Here is a 6,254-nt window from a genome sequence, read left to right as displayed (position 1 = left end):
CACTTATTCTGGACAGTGGGCTCACTCCATGTCTCATCCATCAATTCTCTCTACTTACTGTTTTCCAGAAAGCTTAGGAAGTCTCTTGCTTGGTGATGGTCCATCATCATTCTCTTTGCTGTATTAGGTTATTTTACTCTATCACGTTAATGGAGTTTTAGGAGAAAGAATAGTCAGATGTGTGTGCTTAACCACAATCTTTGCTAGTATTTTATTTCTAATTTTCCATCTGTGTTCATAAATGAGGTTGTTCTGATAGTTGTTCTTTTCTCCATGTGATCTTTCTTGGTTTTGGGTTCAGGGCTACAGTAGCTTTAAAGAATGGTTGGCTGACATTCCAGGTTTTTCCACGCTTTGGGCTAATTTAAATTCTCCCAAACATTGGTCCAAGGGCTACTGCATATACTGTGACTGTATTTAAAAAAAAAAAAAAAAACTTTTTTAATGTTTACTATTTATTTTTGAGAGAGAGAGAGACAGAGTGCGAGCCGGGGTAGTGCGAGCAGGGAGGGGTAGAGAAAGAGGGAGACACAGAATCTGAAGAAGGCTCCAGGCTCTGAGCTGTCAGCACAGAGCCTGATACGGGGCTCAAATCCATGAACTGTGAGATCATGACCTAAGCCAAAGTTGGACACTTAACTGACTGAGCCACCCAGGCGCCCCTTATAGATTCCATTAATTTTTGTACCAATACAAGAAAAATATGAAATAATATACATAAATTGATAACATTTGTTAACTCAGAAGGAGTGGGAGAGAAATGGGGGGACTTCATTTTTATTTTATGCACGTCTTTATTGTTGGATTTTTTTTTCTTTTTTTACACAACCACCATACATAACATTTGAAAACAAAATCTTAATGGAAAAAATAGATTGTCAGAGCAAACTTTGGAGACTCTAGTTCATTGAGTCTGGGAAGCCAGGAAATCTATATATGTATTTTAAAATGTACTCAGATAATTCTAGGTACTTGCATACATAAACCTACAGGCCTGGGATTTGGAGGGGAAAGGCAGGGCAACAGAAGGGAAGGTAGCTCTTCGACTTCTTTTTTTCTTTTTTTAACATTTATTTATTTTTGAGAGACAGAGTATGAGCAGGGGAGGGACAGAGAGAGAGGGAGACACAGAATTCGAAGCAGGCTGCAGGCTCCGAGCTGTCAGCACGGAGCCCAACGAGGGGCCCGAACTCATAAACTGCAAGATGATGACCTGAGCCGAAGTTGGACACTCAACCGACTGAGCCACCCAGGTGCCTCTCTTTGACTTCTTTTTCACTATTATCTATTTGTCCAGTTTTTCTGCTCTTCTTGAGCCAGTTTTGGTGCTATACGTATTTACTAGGGAATCTTACCCACTCTTTTAAATTTATTCATGAAGCTGACAAGAGGGAGGCAGGTGGGGAGGGAGCCCTCAGTCTCAGTGGACTCTGGGCTTCAGGGACCACCCCCTGGGTGGGGCTGCCCACAGGAATGCAGACAGCTCTTGGACTGGTGGCTAGCCTCCAGGATAGTGGAAGACGGTGGTTCTCATGGGTTCGTCCTTGCTGCTTGGGGCTGAGCTCAGCCGATTGGCTCTTTTCCAACCAGTCTTCTAGATGGCCCTCAGGGAGCTTGAGGACATTTAGTGGCCACTTCCTGGCCCACTTCTCTTTCTCCACCTGGATACTCTGCCCCTGCAGGTCTGTCTGTGACATGTGGGGAAATCTGCATTTGGAGCCAAAGTCACACTGGCCTGTCAGTAGAAACTTCCCGCGGGGCCGCTTCTTCTGTTCATCTAACAAGATGGCAGACGCATCTTAGAACAGGTCATACCAGACGTTCTTGGCTTTGAGGTGCTGCAGCCCATTCAGGTGTTTCTTGTGGGTGTGGAGCTTGTCCTGGAAGGAGTGGTTGCCGTGGTCACAGAAGTAATGCTTCCCCATGGCCACCTACGCCGGGTGCTGCTGCTGCCTGGCTCTGCAGGGCCCAAGGGCTCTAAGCTCCTCCTCCTTCTGTGCCTTCCACCTTCTTTAGCTTTCATTTTAACCCCTTTCTTTTCCTTATTTGTGGTTTTTCTATTAAAGCATTCTCTTGTGGTAAAATATGCATAATGTAAAATTTTCCATTTTAACCATTTTTAAGTATGCAATTCAGTGGCATTTAAGAATATTCAATGTTGTGCAACCATCACCACCATCTATTTCTGGAATTTTTCACCATCCTGAACATAAACTGTACTGTTAGTTAACCTTAAAAATAAAACTGCCAGTTCATTTTACCAGCAAAAATGGGTCTATTCGGGAATAGCAGAGACTTGCAATCTGGGACCCGCAAGCTACAGCAAAAACCATAGGTAAGTCTGGAGAACAAAGGCGAGAAACTGCTCTTTTATAGAGGAAAGGGAGAAGTTGGGAGAGGTGTTATAAACAGAAAGTCCAGTGAAGTAAACCAGGATTTGGAAGAATAGTGGCTTCTCATTGGCTGAGTAGTAATTGTCTCTCATTGGCTGGGCTGTTGCTAGGGGGAGAGGAGGGTAGCCTTTTCCCTCCTGCCTGGATAGTAAAGGAGTACGGAGATGCAAAGTCCATTTCTTCCTCTTGGATTTGTAATTGATGATGAATGGTAGGACATGAGAGCTCCCCCTACCAGCCTTCCGATTCCATTTTAGTGGTTTCCCTTTATTAATTTTCATAATGCCCATTAAATAGTAACTTCTCATTCCTTCCTACTCCCAAGCCTCTGCTAACCTCTAAGCTACTTTCTGTCTCTATGAATTTGCCTCTTCTGAGTACTGCATATAAGTGGGAGCATACAATTGTTGTCCTTTCGTGTCTGTTTTTTTTCACTTAGCATAATGTTTTCAAGGTTCATACATGTTGTATCAGAATTTCATTCTTTTTAAAGACTGAATAATATTCCATTATATGTGTATACCACATTTTGTTTTCCATTCATCTGTCGATGGGTATTTGGATTATTTCTACCTTTTGGCTATTGTCAATAATGCTGCTATGAAGATTAATGTGCGAGAATTTATTTCAGTCCTTGCTTTCAATTCTTTTGGGTATGTACCTAGAAGTGGAATTCCTGAACCATCAGGTAATTTTTGTTTAACTTTGAGAAACTGACAAACCATTTTCTATAGCAGGTGTTCCATTTTGAATTCCTATCAGCAATGCACAAGAGTTCCAATTTCTCCACATCCTCGCTAATACCAGTTATTTTCTGGGCTTGTGTGTTTATTTGTTTTTAACTGTAGCCATCCTAATGGTTGTGAAGAAGTATCTCACTGTGTTTTTATTTGCATTTCCCTAATGGCTAATGATATTGAAAGTCTTTTCCTGTGCTTATTGGCCATTTGTTTATTATCTTTGCAGAAAGTTCTTTTCAAGTCTTTTGCCCATTTTTGAAGTGGGTTGTTGGTTTTTGTTCAGTTGTATGAGTTTTTCTATTTTTTATTGACTGGATTTATTTTTCTGTCTCTCCTGAATTCCTAGGAAGCATACAGTGGATCCTCTCTATTTGTGCTGTCCAATGTGATAGCCACAAGCCACAGGGGACTATTTAAATTTAATTTTTTAATGTTTATTTATTTTTGAGACAGAGAGAGAGAGAGAGAGAGACAAAGTATGAGCAGGGGAAGGGCAGAGAGAGAGGGAGACACAGAACCTAAAGCAGATTCCAGGCTCTGAGCTGTTAGCACAGAGCCCAATGTGGGGCTTGAACTCACAAACTGTGAGAGCTGAAGTTGGAGGCTTAATTGACTGAGTCACCCAGTCACTAATTTTTTTAAATTCATTTTTTGTTTTAATGTTATTTAATTTTGAGAGAGAGACAGAGACAGGGTGTGAGCAGGGGAGGGGCAGAGAGAGAGAGGGAGACACAAAATCTGAACAGGCTCCAGGCTCTGAGCTGTCAGCACAGAGTCCATTGCAGAGCTCAAACTCGCTAGCCGTGAAATCATGACCTGAGCCAAAGTTGCATGCTTAATTGATTGAGGCACCCAGGCACCCCGTGACTATTTAAATTTAAACTTTAATTGATTAAAATTAAATAAACTAAAAATTCAATTCTTCAGTGGAATTAGACACATTTCAACTTGTCAATCAATAATCACGTGGCTGATGGCTATCATATTGGACAGCACAGAATGAACACTTTTATCATCACAGAAAGTTCTATTAGACAGCATTGTTCTAGATCTACCTTCCATATCTTTTTTTCCCCTAATATTCTGCATCTCTATTTTTATGGTCTTCATCCTGAGAGAGGCCCTTAACTTTATCATTCACACCTTGAATTGGTCTTCAGTCATGCCCAAATACATTATTGACCTCTAATATTTAATTTTAAATCTTATTTAGCAATTGGCTTTATAAATGTCAATATTTCCTTTTGTTTTTCTATTCATAGGAGCATATTCTTTTTTTAAAAAAATGTTTATTTATTTATTTTGAGAGAGAGCGAGAGTGTGAGCAAGGGAGGAGCAGAGGGGGAGAGAGAGAGAATCCTAAGCAGTTTCCGTGCTCAGCACGCAGAGCCCAATGCAGGGCTTAATTTCATGACCATGAGATCATGACCTGATCTGAAATCAAGAGTCAGATGCTTAACCAATTGAGCCACCTAGGTTCCCCCATAAGAGCATATTCTTATAGATGCAGTTTGCTTTTGATTAACTACAAGGACTCGAATTCACTTAAAAAACTTTTTTTTATGTTCTGTTTCCTGAATTAACTTTGTTTCCTCCAGGGTTGAATGTCCTATTTGTTCCTCTTAGTTCTTCTCTTCCATGCTGTTGGTTTTCCTAATGTCTAGTGATTCTTAATTGTCCATTTACATTTTTAAAATGCAAGGCTATGTTGATATATAGCTCATATTTATTATCTTAACAATTGAAGTTCCATTTCCACAACTGGGCTCACTCCTTAACTGCAGGATTGATAGAAGGTTCTAGGTTGAGAACAGTCAGATAAGCTACCACAGTTGTTAAAACAAATGGAAGGCTTTATGCTAGAGGTGAGTGTTTCATTTCAATCATGGGTGGGGGCTGCATTCCCTTATTTTCTTTCTTCTTTTCCTCCATGTATATTGTGAATGTACAGAATTATCTCGGACCTAATTTGATTCTCTGGTCTCAAGAATTGACTAGGCAGGTTCTCCAATTTGATTAGAGAGTGGTAATCATGGGTCTATCCTGGGGCCAAATGCTGCAGCCAGCTGCTCTAAATAGAGAGAGGAGCTCAGATGATCCAGGACAGACCTTTAATTAGTTACTCCACGGTCCACTTGTGCTCCCTGCCCTTGCTGACTCCTTGAAGCTCTGAGAAAACTCATCTCCAGCTTATGTTTCAGATTTCTGCTACTTTTGTTTGTTTAGGATGTGGATTTCTCTACTCTGCTTTCTCCATCAGATGAATGACATCTGCCCATCTTCATTAATTGATCTTTGCTTTTGTGGACCTCTGGTGCATTAGGTGGTATTAATCCTCAATTTATAGTGATCAGTTATCATTAGTACATTGTTCCATCATCATTGTTGCTATCACTGTTTTTTTCATCATCACACACCATCTCAACTCCTTTCTTACAGGATGCATGTATTTTTGCTAGATGTGTGTTTGCATTTTTAACTGATATAAATGGTACTAAGAGATTTGTTTTCTTTTCTTCAATGTTGTGTTTTAAATATGTACCTGTGATGTCCTATAAACATCAAGTTAATGCTTCAGAATTCATCCTGATATTCCATTATAATCCTCCACTGCATTCATTTATTTATTCTCTGGTGTTGGATACCTCAGTTACCTCCAACTCTCTACTCCCACAAGCACTTGGTAGGGATCTCTATTTCCCCATATATTTCAACAACATTTGCTATTCCTCTACTTTCTAATTTTTGCCCATCTGATAGACATGAAGTAGTATTTCATTGCTGCTTTAATGTGTATTTCTTGAGCATCTATTCCTATTTACATGTTAACAATTTGGATTTCCCCTTCTGCAAATTGCCTGTTATATTAGCCAAGATATACTAGATTATGCTGTTCTAGCAGACAACCCAAAACACTGTTGGCTTATAAGAAGAAATGTTTATTTCTTGTTCTTGTTAGTGGTCGGAGAGGTTCTAGTCCTCAGCCACTAGGGGACCCAGGATGGTGGAGCAGCCATAATCTTAGAGATTGCCAATCATTATCCCAGAGGAAAAGAAAACTTGGTTAATCGTGTATTGACTCTGGAGCTGCCATTTGGCAATGACACACTTTATTTCTACT

General features: G+C 40.1%; 1 pseudogene; it reads right to left on the bottom strand.

Annotated features, from left to right (window-relative positions):
* Positions 1-1,420: 1,420 nt before the first annotated feature.
* Positions 1,421-1,925, bottom strand: LOC115516980 (annotated as a pseudogene).
* Between the last annotated feature and the right edge of the window lie 4,329 nt (positions 1,926-6,254).

Source organism: Lynx canadensis, chromosome B3 (genome assembly GCF_007474595.2).
Source record: "Lynx canadensis isolate LIC74 chromosome B3, mLynCan4.pri.v2, whole genome shotgun sequence".
NCBI classification, from domain to species: domain Eukaryota; kingdom Metazoa; phylum Chordata; class Mammalia; order Carnivora; family Felidae; genus Lynx; species Lynx canadensis.
Note: the sequence above shows the minus strand (reverse complement) of the source record. Positions and strands in the feature narration are given on the sequence as shown.